Consider the following 15,098-nt stretch of genomic DNA (forward strand, 5'->3'; position numbering starts at 1 on the left):
TCAATGCATGTGCTCCTATAACTGCACACAAATGAAATAATGTTTGCTTAGTAGGGGAAGAGATTTAGCTCCAGGCAACCTTGTGTACACGGAGAAATCAAGTCCCTCACTTGTTACATTTTGATAGATTTAATCATTCATCTTTAGAAATAGCGATAGAAGCATGCGGAGACTTGACAAAGTTTGCTGGTGGCTCAAATCAATGCCAATGTCTGTGGCAAAATAGATTCAACGTCCACTTGTTAGAGTATCTGTTTTTGTAGAAACTGTGCCGAAGTGAAGGGAGCTGGGAGGGGTGGTATGCTGTGCTTTGAAACCTGCGCTGAGAGTGAAGGAAGGCCTGTGAAGAAAAAAATCAAAGTGTCTTGGAGATGCTAATCCCAAGTACACCAAAAGCAAGTTTTGCTTAGGTTTTTTAAAAAAATAAAAAAAATTGCATCTGTAGTCACTTTACATATGTTGCGTGCCATCCCAATCTCCAAGCGGTGGGAGATTCCAAGTGTTCCAGACATGCTTACCCAGGATCCATGTTTCCTTTTGGAAATGAGGCACAGCAGAGACTGTGGTATCTTTAGGATATATGGTTTCTTTACTGACATGCATATAACCTGGCCTGCAATGGAGGGCATCACAGCAACAACACTCCAGTAGGGTCTTGCTTCTCCCATAGGTACAGCTCTGGATTCAAACCTGCATCAGCCATGGCTCTGACCCTCTCCTCAGCTTGCCGCCTTTAATGGACTGCCACCTTTTCCCTCCCAGCCACATTCCAGCCAACTCTAAACTCTGAATACTGACTTTTGTTCTTCTAATTAACTCTGAGCAGAGGGAGAGGTTCCACCCACTTGCTGTCTGGCAAAGATGTTGCCTTCTTAAGGGGTCATTACCTTCCCTTTCTTAATGGCTCGTCTCCCAGGCAATTCAATAGAATCTGTGCTGAATCCAGGAATTAGAAGGGAGATCCAGTCATTCAGCCTACCACCCACAAAACCCCTCATAACACTTAATAATAACTTGATAACAAGAAACAGTTACACACATGAACAGAAAGAGGCTGGAGTTTACACAGTTAAGGCAGACACTGGGTTACAGACATTAAAAACGCACTGTTGGGCATTTTCCAAAGTCCCTCGAGAAAGAAGCGTGGTGTCCTGGCTCCCTGGGATGAGACACATAAACTCAGATGCTGATGATTTTCAAAAGCTTTAATGCTCAAATCCATACAATGCATATGCAAATCACCAGTCAAAGACACAACAGGCAGTATTCATCAAGGAACACTAAGGAAGCTGGCCACAGTTATTGCCATAGTTGCTCCCAAACATCATTCTCTACTGCTTTATTTCAACAGAAAACAATTGTCTTTCTAAGCTTCCATTACATCTGTAAAGTGACATTCAGGAAAGCTGAACTGTCAAATGAATATTGTCTCCCCTGTGTGGTTAAGTTGTCGTCTGCCTGCTGGGATGAATTTGCCAACTGCTTTTGTGGAGAGAAATCACTTGTAGTCAGTTCTAGTTCATCAGCACAGCACGGGAGTATAAGAGGCTAAACTTCCTCCTGCCTATTTAGATCAATTTCAGTCTATATTGCTCACCAATGTAAAGAGTGAGCATTACTCTTGCATCATTGCTAGCGGGAAGATCACAGAAAGTGATGAAGGTCATTTGCTGGTCACAGTCACAATGTGACTTTAGGACCTGGATGTAGACAAGGCCAATGTAAGGATGATTGGCAGGTCCTTGTGCTAACATTGACCAAATTAAGCCTTTACTGATGATGCAGTCCTGTTGTGCTTGGAACAGCAGGTTGCAGAGATAGCCCCGAGTGCTTTCCCCCAACACCCACCTTTTGTTTCTCTTCTAGACCTAGAAATAAAGCCATCACACATCCTGAAATGTGCAGCAGATTTCTATGTGCTTGAATTGACTGCTCTTGACACATTTAAAGACTCGCCTGGCACTGTAGGAACAATCCCCTGGAAAGGGGTGACTCACATTAAATTGGTTCTTCAGCATCTGCACAGTCTCCACAGCGGCCTGATTTGCACAACACGCTAAGCCATTGTTTAAAATTAAACTATGGCTTAGCCAGAACTCATTAGAAGTCCCCAACACACTCCCTCCCTGCTTCTTCCTATGCTGCAGAGGAGGAAACAAACAATAGGCTAGTTTGCAGGCTACCTTGTTTGTTTTCTCCTGCAGTGCAAAGGGAGGAGTGGGGTGGAGAGCTCTGTGGTTTCCCTTGATGCGGCGTATATACTAAGCTTGCTATGTGCTCAGTTTAAATCGTAATTTAATTTTCACTATGGTTTTAATGTGGTGTGCGACTGTTGCCTCTCTCCCGTCGTATTCTCTTAGATTTGCTGAAAACATCTCAACTCTTTGACAAGCCCAGAGAGCAGGGATATGCAGAGAGGAATTGTTTGTGAATCCTCTGCAGCTAAGGTAGCATCCTTTCCTTCAAAACACACTCAAGCTTATTTTTTTGGTTTGTTTGTTGTACTAGATGCATTGCATGATCACTTTAGTAGCACTCTTATCTGAGGTTGGATTTAAGCCGCCAAGTAAAAAGCAGAATTCTAAAATACATTCCTTTTGATTTTTCATTTTTCATTTGTGTTGGCAGTTTAACTCATGCTGAGTCCTAGGGATGGGGCAAGATACATATTTCAAACTATAGGAAGGATAAATTAGAACTAATATAAAATGAAATGCAGACTTTTAGGATTCTTACTGAATTGTTAGTTAGCATAATAAAGCATAGCCAATAAAGCATACTCAGCTGGAGGAATAAGAACTTTAAAAAATAATAATTCTCAAGACTTTAATATTTTTGCTAGGACACATTTCAATTTTCTTTTCCCAATATTTCTTTTCTAGCTCTTATTTCTTTTCCCTCTTTCATCCCATACTATTGTTGCACAATGAGGAAAAAAATTAATTTATTCAGGTTGTTGTGCAGGGGAAGCTGAGAACACATAGTGAAAAATCTATCTCAGTATTTCCACATAGTGTTTTCTGAGTTACACAACACTCCCCCAACCACCATGCTCAAGATGTTTAAAATGGCCTCTCTCTCTTTCCCCCCCAAAGAAATGTCTAGAAAGTTGTTGGGCTATCAAATGTAGATTTTATTTGCGGAAGACTGACTTTCTTTCAATAACTCGCTCTCAAAAGTGTTTTGCACTGGGTACCTCTGTATATAAGTACAGTGGTACCTCAGGTTACAGACGCTTCAGGTTACACGTTTTCAGGTTGCGGATCGTGGGAAACCCAGAAGTACCAGAAAGGGTTACTTCTGGGTTTCGCCGCTTGCACATGTGCAGAAGCGCTAAATCGCGTCACGTGCGTGTGCAGACACGGTGCTGCAGGTTACGAATGCTGCGGGTTGTGGACGTGCCTCCGTCACGGATTACGTCCGCAACCCGAGGTTCCACTGTAGTATGCAGAGCCTGTGTCACAAATAAATATAGCAGTCAGGAAGAAAGCACTTGAGAAATAATGGCTGCAGCCTTAGTCATGAACTACCAGTTTTCTCCAGATGTTGTTGAACCACAGCTCACATTAGTCCCAGTTGTCCCAATTAACATCTGGAAGGTCACACGTCACGTCCCCCCTCTGCTGTGGAATTCACAATTAGCGTGTATGTGTGTTCTACAAAAAAATACATGTTAGTTAGTGTGAAATAGTAGTTGGGCGACAAAATAGTAGTTGTTTGACAAAAAACGAAAGATGTTTTTTCAGCTATGAAGCTCAATGTATTTCACTTTGAGCCATCCACTGTCAGCCTAATCCTACCTCACAGAGTTTATTATGAGCTCAACCGGGGGTAGAGAAAAGAACCTCATATGCTGTCTAGAGCTCCTTGGAGGTAGGATGAATAAAACTGCAATGACTCCAATAAATAGCATAGCAACAAGAAATTCTTGCCCTTGTGTCGTTACAGATGTGGCATTGTCCACTGACGTAGGTGGCTTTAAAAGTGGATTTAATAAATACATGGAGGTAGACATCTGACTTTCATGTAGAGCCTTAAAATGCAACTCATTAAAGCAAACAGAACTGTGTAGCCAGCATAATTTACGCCAAGGTACATTATGCTGGCATAACATAGAGGGAAGTCTGCCCCTGCCCTGTGCCACCTCACCGCTCCCTCACAATACTCCTTTTGAAAAGGAACTTAACCCATCTGAGCTAGGATTTATGCCAGGGTATCTCTAGCTGAGCTGGGATGACAGACTTCAGTCAACATAGTCCCACCTGAACCCAGGCTGGAGCTCTGCCTGTTCCAATGTCTGCTAATCCTGGCACATCTTAGGTTTGGATTCCTCCCTAAATTGTTGAAATGTTATTGTTTGCTGAAGTAAAACAGCAAGTAATGGTATTCCGACGATTCCAAATCAATTTAATTTAGAAAATGATGGGAGCTCTTACTTGGGAACTGGTGTCTAAAGGGGGAAAGCATCATTACATGAAAGAACTACAATGCCATTTAACGGAAGTTTCATATTTTCTTGATTGTTAGAAATATAAAATATGCTTTATAAACTAATGCTCAAGGCGTTGCTTAAAAAATCAAATGCTAGCAGGAAAACCACATCAAGGATATAATTTAAATACACAGGCAGTTTAAAAGCATACTACTCAACGCCCTCTTGCTTAGCATTGGCTGCTAAACAGTTTCATAAGCATAAGCAAGCTTTTTTTGGGGGGGTAGTAGTAGTAGTAAATGTGATAGAAATGCAACTGAATGTGATTTTTGTGTGTGTTCATGGATAAATGGTAGTAGTAATGGTATTCAATTATTATTATATTACGACAAAGTATTAATAAAACCATCAGCAAATTATTAATTGAATTATATACATAATACTTAAGGTGGCAATTTTATTCCAATTCCATAGCGTGCCGAAGGTAGGTCTGCTTTGCTACCTCTCTGTGCGGTGGGCAACACTGAGGAGCTGAAATGCAGAGCAAATTTTGTCTTCCTAATGGAAGCTTCACAGACTGTGCAACTCAGCTGTCTGTGAAGTGACATGTTTGGGCACTAGAGCAAGTAGCCTCCGAGTGCGTCTGCTCCATAAGATAGCATATTGCGTAACGTTTGAAAGGGGAGGCTTATATCCCAAGCCTATATTTGCAATTTAGAACTGAAGTTGTTGTCTGTTCCACCCCAACAGCTTGTCGGTATCTGTGGCATGGTCCTGTGATCCAATAAAACCGCACAGGCTTTCCAAAATACAGAGTGACAGTGTAGAGGAAATAGGCACAGTGTAGTGCACAACAATGGAAAATAGAAAGCTTAACCATTTGATGTTCACGTGCCATCAGCTGTATACTCCAAAGACAGCATGGGCGGGGGCGGGGAAGCCCTAATAACCAAACCTGCACATCAGAGGAGACATAGCATCCACAAAAATTATTATGTGCAAGAGTCTAGGATAACTTGCTTCAAGAAATTGGCAGGATCACTCTATGACCGATCCATGCTTCCTTGCACCTCCAGCTGTTGAGTAGTTAGAAAGGCCTGCTGTTCCTTCTGGTTTCCTGGAGGTTCTGTATGTTCACTTTGCATCTGCTTTGAACACAGCTCAGGGCCAATTTACATTCCCTTGAGTTAACCTTGCAGGCCTGCTTCACACACATAACATTGATATCCTATGCTGTTGTAGACAATACGTGTGAGTATTTATGCTTATATCCCATCTCTCCTCCAGAGCTCAAATTGTTGTCCACAGCTCTGACATATTATGAGAGGGCGGTATGTACTTTTATAGATAAGTAGTTACAAGTAGGTAGCCGTGTTGGTCTGCCGTAGTCGAAACAATAAAAAAATCCCTTCCAGTAGCACCTTAGAGACCAACTAAGTTTGTTATTGGTATGAGCTTTTGTGTGCATGCACCCTTCTTCAGATACAGTGGTACTTCGGGTTAAGAACTTAATTCGTTCTGGAGGTCCGTTCTTAAGCTGAAACTGTTCTTAACCTGAGGTACCACTTTAGCTAATGGGGCCTCTCGCTGTTGCCGCACTGCCGCCATGCAATTTCTGTTCTCATACTGAAGCAAAGTTCTTAACCCGAGGTACTATTTCTGGGTTAGTGGAGTCTGTAACTGAAGCGTCTGTAACCCGAGGTACCACTGTACACTGAAACAGAAGTCAGCAGACCCTTATATATAGTGAGAGGGTGGGGAGGGGTATTACTCAGAAGGGTGGTGGGAATGGGTGATTTGCTGATAGGTGTGGTAAACCTGTTGACAACTATTAACGACTGCAATTGGTCTTAACGGGAAAAAGCAAGGGGTGAGATGGCTAAAAATAGCTTATCATGTATAGATAAGTAGTCCATCTGATGCTGTATTATGCTTGTGGCCAGGAAACCTTGCCCCTACTGTCATTGGAAAAGGACTGCAGCTCAGTGGCAGGCCATCTGCTCTGCATGCAGAAGGTTCCAGATTCAATCTCTGGCATCTCCTGGTAGGGCTTTGAGAAGGGCTTCTCTCTGAAACCCTGAAGATCCACTGCCAGCCTGAAGAGTTAGATGGATCAATGGTCTGACACACTGATAAGGCAGTGTCCTGTTTTCCTGTGGAGGACAGTATAAAGGAGAAGGAAACAAATGTTTGGGATAAGGTCCAGTAGAAGGAAGTGGGAGCTCAGGCAGGCGGAAAAAGGTAAACAGTGTATGAGGGTTAAGATCAGGTGGGAAAGAGGAACATGGAAACGGGTGGGAAGAGAGCACTCTCTCACTGATGTGTTGATTGGACACCTTGCAATATGTCGGCCAAAACCTGCTTTCCCTAATTATATTGTGTTTTGAGTGAAATTCTGCTGATTAAAACATTCATCTCCACCGTCTGTTTTGAAGTGGGCAGAATTGTTCTGGAAGTGCTGATAGGAGCCATTCCTACATTTGTCTGCAGCTTTTAATCATTTTAACAAACAGAAGTTGTGCCGGACTTCAAATATATTTAGAATGTTCCCAAGTATACTTGGCAAATGCTTAGTAGAGGAAAATATTTACTAAAACCTGGCAGTCATCAAAGACAACAGATTGAGCATTTTAGCTTTAAAAGGATGAAACAACCCAAAAGTGCTGTGTGTGTGATTCTACCTAGTAAGCACACTTAAAAAGAGTTCCTGAATGAAGTGGGATGGTATACATCAGTATAAGGACATTTTTTCCACACATTGAGGGTAGAGGAGAGGCAATAATGATATTTTGAGCAAGTATTCTTAGGTTTGAGTATATATCTCACGACATTCAATGGGCCTTGCTTTGTGGGTGGATGGGGAAGAAAGTAATATGAGGAAATTAGCAATCACCCTGCAACACCATTGTATGTGGAGGAGGAACAGACAGACCCACCTTTGAGGCTTGCCAGTCCAAGGGAACGAAGTCAACCTCTCTAGGACATATTATCTTATTAACAATACATTATTGCATTTTTACTCTTGCATTAATTGTATATTTGTAATGTTTTAGCTATAAACCAGTTGAGAGGTGTGTGTGTGTGTGTGTGTGTGTGTGTGTGTGTGTGTGTACACTGTATACTGTATATATAAGCACAGAAGAAGCCTTATATAAAGGCTGGGCAGTTTGAGATCTATACTATTGCTTATAGCTCTCTCAACTACTTGAAAAGGTTGGCTGTGAGAAACGGGGCAGATCTCAGGCTAAGCATCCTCATGGAGTACCAGTAGTTTGTAGGATGGCGATGTTGCAGCCATTAAAAAGAATGTGGTGCCCACATCTCACTGCAGATAAGGTGCTCTGCTGATCCTGTGTGGAAAGCTCCCTTACACTAAATCAGACATTGGTCTATCTAGCTCAGTCATGCCTATATTGACTGGCTTTGGCTCTCCAAGGTTTCACATAGGGTACATTCCCAGCCCTGGTCTGGATATGCTGGGGAACTGAACCCAGGACCTTGTGCGTGCAAAGCAGTTGCTCTGCCACTGAGCCACAGGATTTATATATTGGGTGTAAGGACAAGTAAAGCTGCAGTTCTGAGCAAACTTAACATGGAAGCAAGCTCCTTAGGTCTAAATGGGACTTCCTTCTACGAAAACATTTTTAATATCAGATTTTCTGTGTCTTTTGTAGCTTCTGTACTTCATCTGGTTGGTCCCTCTTGCGTTCTAGGATGTTATTAATGGCAGTAAAATAGTAGATATTTACGAGGTGAGGCAGAGGCTACGAGGAAAACATTTCTTCTAAGTGTATCTACTCAATGGATAAATTGCATGTTTCATGTTAGCATCAGCTGCAAAGTTAGAATGTTATAAACAGCCAAACAGCCTTTTCGAAGAGGTATCGTCAGGCCTCAGGGCCAGCTTCCTTCTCACTTTGACCGTAGATAAGCAGTGCAAGGTAAAGCAGTCTCTTACCAGCAACAGAAATGTTTAATGAACGCAGCAAAAGAACAAAAGACCATTCTCGCAGTGCAGGTGCTCCGAGTTAAGTTTCTCCCACTTCCCTCTAGTCACTTCCATCTTCGTCTCCTATTTACCCGATCTCTCAACCAATTAGCCTTCTGTGAAGTTACCTTATCCAATCTCCTAGCCCTGGGACTAAGAGGCTGTATACCTTCCAGTGAGGGAGAATCGGTTAACTCTCTCTCCTCCCGTTCTGCCTCTTCTTGTTGTTCACCTCCCAATTCTGCCCAACTCCTGTCCTCTGAACTGTGTCCCTCAGCAAACCATTGTTCCAGGTCAATACTACTCTCTTGCTCCTGTGGAGCCCCAGGATCAAGGGGAGAGGGGGACGCCCACCACTCCTCACCAGAGTAGTACTCCCTAGTCTGATCTCTGACAGATGTTGGGTTACTGACGGTTTCTAAAACCGGCAGATATTAAGATTTTTTGGCATAAAGGTTTTTTCGTTATGCAGAAAAAGAAAAAAGGAGACCTTTACCTGTCACCCTTTATTATCTCGGTACTGAGCAAGCTCTCTCTTTAACTTACAGAACTGTCACAGGCTGAAGGACTTTGACACGAGGGGATAGGTTAGGTGCTCAACCAAGCACCCAGGCATATATGTCTTTCATTGCCTACTAAGAGGAAATCCCTGATTCAAGCTTAGATCACCCACATTCTTCAACTGAGTTTAATTTCACACCATTCAGCAGAGAGCAAGGCATTAGAAACTGGAAGCAGAGGCTACAGCTGAACACCAGTAGATGGCTATGGCCTTCATGTCTCACCTGTGATTTTCCCCAGAGGCATCTTGTTGTCAACAGAATGCTAGATTAGGGCAACATCCTTTGCACACTTACTAGGAAGTAAACACAGTTGAAGGCAATGGAATAAACATGCTTGTGCTACACCTGATATTTGGTCTTACCCAGAAAGTCCCTACTATTATTATTTACATAGGAAGTAAAGAGCTTTCTACTTCTGTATCTCCATGCTGGGAGTTTCTCAACATCACAAGTTTTGTCAGTCATACAGGAATTATTATTATTATTATTATTATTATTATTATTATTATTATTATTATTCATGCAGGGGGGAAAGTTGGGGAAAACTCAGACCATTCAGTCACTTAAAAGGTCTGCTTTAACAGAAGAGGGGAGATGAAATGTTCACCTAACAGTAGCATGCAGCAAAATAGGGGACTTCTGAGATTTGCACTCTAGCCAAGGTGAGGGGAATGTTAATTGTTGCAGGTGAAAAGGATTAAAAACAAACAAACCTTTATGCAGCCAGAATTTACCAGAATTCACTTACTTTGCTAATACAGTTGAAAATAGCTATGGCATGTCAAAAAGAATGCAGTTTAAAAACATTTGACACTTCTGAGTAAAAAGCACATGCATATATCTATTGTAGCAGGCAGTCCCGTCCCCCCGCCCATTCTTCACACTTTGGCATTCCAGCTGGTCAAGGGAATATTCAGTATAAGAGCTGAAGAGAGGACTGCTGGCTAATTTTAGCACGTTGAGTAGGAAATTCCAGTGGTTTTACTATAATGTTCTCCCAAGAGGAACAAGGAAAACCCCACTTGCTTCTCTGATCAGCTGCAAAAAGTACAGCCAACATCCCAATTGTAGATTCCAAGTTATGTCTTTTTATTACATTTCTTCAAACTCTTCTCCTCTTATTAAAGAATAAGCTCAATCGTTTATCCCAGCTGTATTTATTCTGCCAGTTTAGTCCCATTTCCTCAAAAGCAGCTTTGGAAATGAACAGCAGAAGTCCAGTACTACACATCTGCACTGCTTGAACATCTACTGCATTGCTGTAAACATAGTTAATGCAAAACAAGCTTTATTAGAAACCTTGGTGCACACTAGAGTTGCCACTTGAATTTTTTTTTCATATTTTACTTCATAAACCATTGCTTTTTAATAATTCATTTATGTCATTTGGCAGAAGACTTCCATGCAGTCATAGAAACATATCTTTTACAATACCTTTCAAATCCAGAAACTGGTTACAACTTCCACCACGTACATATGGTAAATGGTTCTAACAAGCGTGCCCAGAATCCTTCCATTTCATACTGCAAAAGAACACCAAGTTCAGCACAGCCCACCCATCTGACATGACACTGATGTTTTCAAATTGCAAATAATGTCCCCCCACACTAAATATGTTTAAAGAAAAATTGGATTAAGAAAAACACACTTTAGTTCTTTCCAAGGCTTATCTACCCATCTGTTGCTGAATTTTCAGAATACCTGCCCTCTTTGAGTATTCCTTGTGTGAAAGGATTTGTTGGGGTGCTTTTCCTACGCATGGAGGCCTTGTGGGGTACAAAACTCTTGACTGTCCCACTGCCCTTTCACCACACTCAGTGTACATGATGCTAAAATGCAACTATAGAAATACTTGCTTGTGATTAAATGTTTCTCAATGATTAGTGTGCAGGAACAGATTTCTTTGCCTACGTCTGCCCACCACACATATGCAGGAGGCTGCTGCAAGTTCCCAGGTGGTGGTGGTATCTCCTCATCCAATAGACTATAGAACATGTGCAACAAACCTGCACCACATGCATACTACCAAATAGACTATCTAATGGTTTGTACATGATGCAGGCTGCCTACCCATGTGCTTCTCTATTCAGGGCTTATCCACACTTCCTCTTGTTCTGCTGCTTTCAGGGAAAACACTCTTTAGCGTTCAAGTGGAGAAGATAGAAATTCATTTCCCCCTCAACTGCTATTTGTTCTGATCTGCCTCTAAAGGGCGGATTTCCCCTTGGAAAGGAGCAGGGCAAGGTGAAAAACGCTCAGACCCATGCGTAGAAATCGTGGCTCAAGCAGAAGACCCCTTGGACCCATGCTTTCTAGGTATGGCACAAATGGAAGTGTGTATTGGTGCCACCAGTTCTGATAGCTGCCAATCATTTGTTTGGCAGGGGAAGAGTGATCCCAATCCACAATCAGCACGTGCACGGTTTGCTGCTGTGCAAGAGCAGGGCCGCTGTCTTCCATGTAATTAAAATTAATTTCCTAGTGCTTTCTTGTATTTCTTTTTCTTTAGATGCGCTCTGAGTTATGAAACACAAAATAATGGTTTCTACTATGCTTATTCAAAACTGTTCAGAAATAATTTAGTTCCCAGAGCATTAAGCTAACTTCTTCGTTTTTTTTCAAAGATACATACAGAAACACAATACATACTTGACATAGATTTATCTTACTGCACAATATACATACATATATATATATATTCCTTCAGGGAAATAGAGCCTTACAGAAATAATGCAGTTTATGCTAAAGGGCTGTGTTGAGCAATATACTGGCAGCAGCACTGCTGCACCTTTTGTGTGCTTCAGCAAGTATGCAATGACATGTCAAATTGACTGATTAGGTAATACGTCGCCAATTTACATTATGCAAGTTTACCAGACAGGTATATAGGAGAAACAGTGACCCACCATTGGGAACAAATCTGCCAGGAGTAGAAAACAAACCCTGACAAAGATTTATTGCACAAAGGCAGGAAAGGAAAATACTGGGCGAGGAGGAAGCAAAGAAACTGGAGGGAAGGCTAACTTTAGAATGGGAAGGAGCCATGTCATGAACCTTCCTGTGAACTTTTCCTCTTTGCAAAGGTTACCAAAAGTGGCGTGGGATCCAGTCCTGTGCCATCGGCTTGAGTGAAACTTTGGTAATGTGTGAACTGAGCCCTCAGGGAGGGCCTCCTTCTTGTGTATGTGTTGCTTGCACTAGTGATGTGTCCCTTAGTAAACCCAGTGCACTTAAAAGTCTATAAAAATGTAAAAACAAATTCAGCAGGAATGCAGTAGATTTTATTTATATATACTGCACTCAAGGTTGTGTGCATGGATCTTTCTTTCGGGTTCACTCTTTTATCTGCACAAGCCTGTGAGTCGGGCTGAGAGACAGTGACTGGCCCACTAAGCTTCATGGCTGAGTAGGGATTTGAGTCTGGGTTGCCATACTCAGACACTCTAGTCTAGCTGCTGTACCACACTAGTGCTTCTCGTATTGCCCACAAACTTCAAAACGGCTCAGGCATACCTGCTCCCCTCTACACATTCTGAACACAGCCACGGGGGTTTCAAGATGTGAGTGGAGAATGAACAATTTGAGGCCAAAGTTGCTACCAGGTAGTTTCCCACTTGAAACGTGCTGGGATAAAAGTTCTATGAAAACATCCCCACAGACTTAGTTCACAGTTTAGTTACAGTGTGCTGAATATCACTAGAAAACGATCAATTTTCAGGATGAAATGTCTTGCCATTTTTATCATGCAAAACCACAATATCTTCTTGCCACTTCTTAAAAGCTGGTGTATTTCTGAAGACAATGCCAAAGACTTATTTTGATATATAAAGCTCTAGATGTTAACGTCAGCTACCAAATCCTTTCTCTAGGTCTCACTATCCTATGGGAAAAGGTAAAAGGATAGGAGTTTTTTTTATGTTCAAGGGCTCCATCTTTAGTATTCTCTCTTACAAAAGGTGAGACAAATAAAGCCTTCCTCATTTGCTATTCTGTTTTAAGTGTTGGACGAGGTTTCATAACTAGCACTTAATTTATTGCATGGATGTTTTCCTGTATTTTTAAACTTGTCATTGTAAGCTGCTATGGGGATATTGCTTTAGAGTGGTTTATAAATATTCTACAGAAAATTAATTTAAAAATTCACAAGGCTATTTTGGGCCATGCTGCATTGGGAGTTTTATAACTGGAATTCTCAATTAAATTTTGTTCTTTGGGATCAGAGTGACAGTACATGGAGGTTAACTCTTTGCTCTGAACACATTCTTAACTTTAAAATCTCCTCTCCCTAAAGTAGAAAAATAAACAAGTTTTGCACCCACCTGACTACTAATTCTATACTGGGGTTTTGAGATGGAAACCACCATTGTTCTCTGTTCAGCTTCCTTAATTTGTACATTTGCGTTTTAGTGATAATCTTTATTATAAATTTAGATACATTAGAAGTAGAACAGAACAGAATAGAAGTAGTTTCCTTTATATAATGTCATTTTTGGTACTTTCTAAGACATAGATTATCAGTTTCTATCTGGGGAAAGATAATGTACTGGATATTTTCAGACTGAATAAGAATTAGACATGCTTTCAGTTTGTACAAAATAAAGTGACTTTTATAAAATGGGTAAATCATACAATTTTATCACAAAGATCTGAATATAGAACTTGTCATTAATAGACAAAGCAAACGTATTCTAAATGTTAATGTAGAAATGCTAACTCAGGGCTATTTTCTTCTCCTTATCAAACCAAGACCAGTGTCAGGCTCAAAAGAATAAAATAAAACTTGTTCATTTACTCAACAGTTCCCATTTTCCATTTATCTTTATTACACTTATGTTACTGGATCATGTTTCACAATTAAGAAGGAACTCTTAAAATGTTAACTGTGACTCTATGTAACTAAATATAGAGTAATAAATGACAGAATTATTTAAAGCAGACTACATTTAGAGTTATAAAACACTATAATCAAATTCTTACACTAAAATATAGATTCTCACACTAAAATATATATTTAGTGTGTTGTACATGAACAGGAATGAGCATGGTTGGATGGAGATGTTCAGAAGCTTCTGAAACCAATTTGAAGACGGCTTATTTAAAACTAAGCATAATTTGCCCAGCTCATGTACACCATGTTAAACCATAGTTTACTGTGACATGCAAACACAACCAGTGTATGAGTGTCTAATAAATAGGTCTAATGTATTACTAGATTTTATTCAAAATATTTTCCAAGCACAGGTTTCTTCACAAGTGCAATTTGTAGTAATGGGACACATTATGTTTGTTGTTGTTGTTCATTTTTTTAAAAAAGAATTGCTTCCTCAACTTTAGGGACTACCACCTAAGACAGATAACACTGGCATTGGTGTTTATTTTGCCCTGAATATATATGGGTTGTTAAGTAGGTGATAATATGAGATATGTCCTGAAGATGAGTAGTATGAAGGTTGGTTGTCAGACATGAAGTTACCTGCTGCAGTCGGTCATCATTACTCCATTCAATTAGCACTGCATGGAGAGAACAAGGCTATCCATGCTATGTGTCATGTCTGTGGAAGAGAAGCCTGCCCAGTGCATGAAGGCTGGAATACCCGATAGCTGGAACCCTTAAGGTTATAGACACTTCCATCACAGCAGTCATGGAAATGAAATCCCAAGTCCGGTCCGTATATAAATGTGTCCGTATATAAATTTCTGTGTGTCCGTATATAAATTTGTGTCCGTATATAAATTTCTGCAAACTGCAAATACAGATTCCTCTCTCGGGTAATTAAGATACTGCAAGCTGCCTTGTTTGTTAAATGCTGTACTGGGTATATGTGCATCTAATTATGCAAAATGTGTTGTTGTCTTTTTTAAAAGTGGTGAACTTCACATACTGACCCACTGTTGAATTCAAGATCAGGGAAGGAAGTCTGTCTCTGCAAATTATACTGCAGTTTCTCTATCCTTTGAAAATTAGAGATGCAGTGTCGAATACAGCACTAGAATGTGCATGTACAGAAAGGTATCTTCATGCTTTGTGCAGTTTCAACCACCCTCCTGTGGAACTGACATCAAACCAACGTCTGGAAAGCTGTGTAATAAAACCCCTTATAAATGCATTTGGAAT

At 40.8% G+C, this 15,098-nt stretch overlaps 1 long non-coding RNA gene across 19 annotated transcripts in view; it reads left to right on the forward strand.

Moving 5' to 3' along the window:
* The window catches only part of LOC144327293 (uncharacterized), a 66,799-nt gene that overhangs the window by 44,722 nt on the left and 6,979 nt on the right, over window positions 1–15,098 (forward strand). The window lies entirely within an intron of this gene.

Source organism: Podarcis muralis, chromosome 3 (genome assembly GCF_964188315.1).
Source record: "Podarcis muralis chromosome 3, rPodMur119.hap1.1, whole genome shotgun sequence".
Lineage (NCBI taxonomy): Eukaryota > Metazoa > Chordata > Lepidosauria > Squamata > Lacertidae > Podarcis > Podarcis muralis.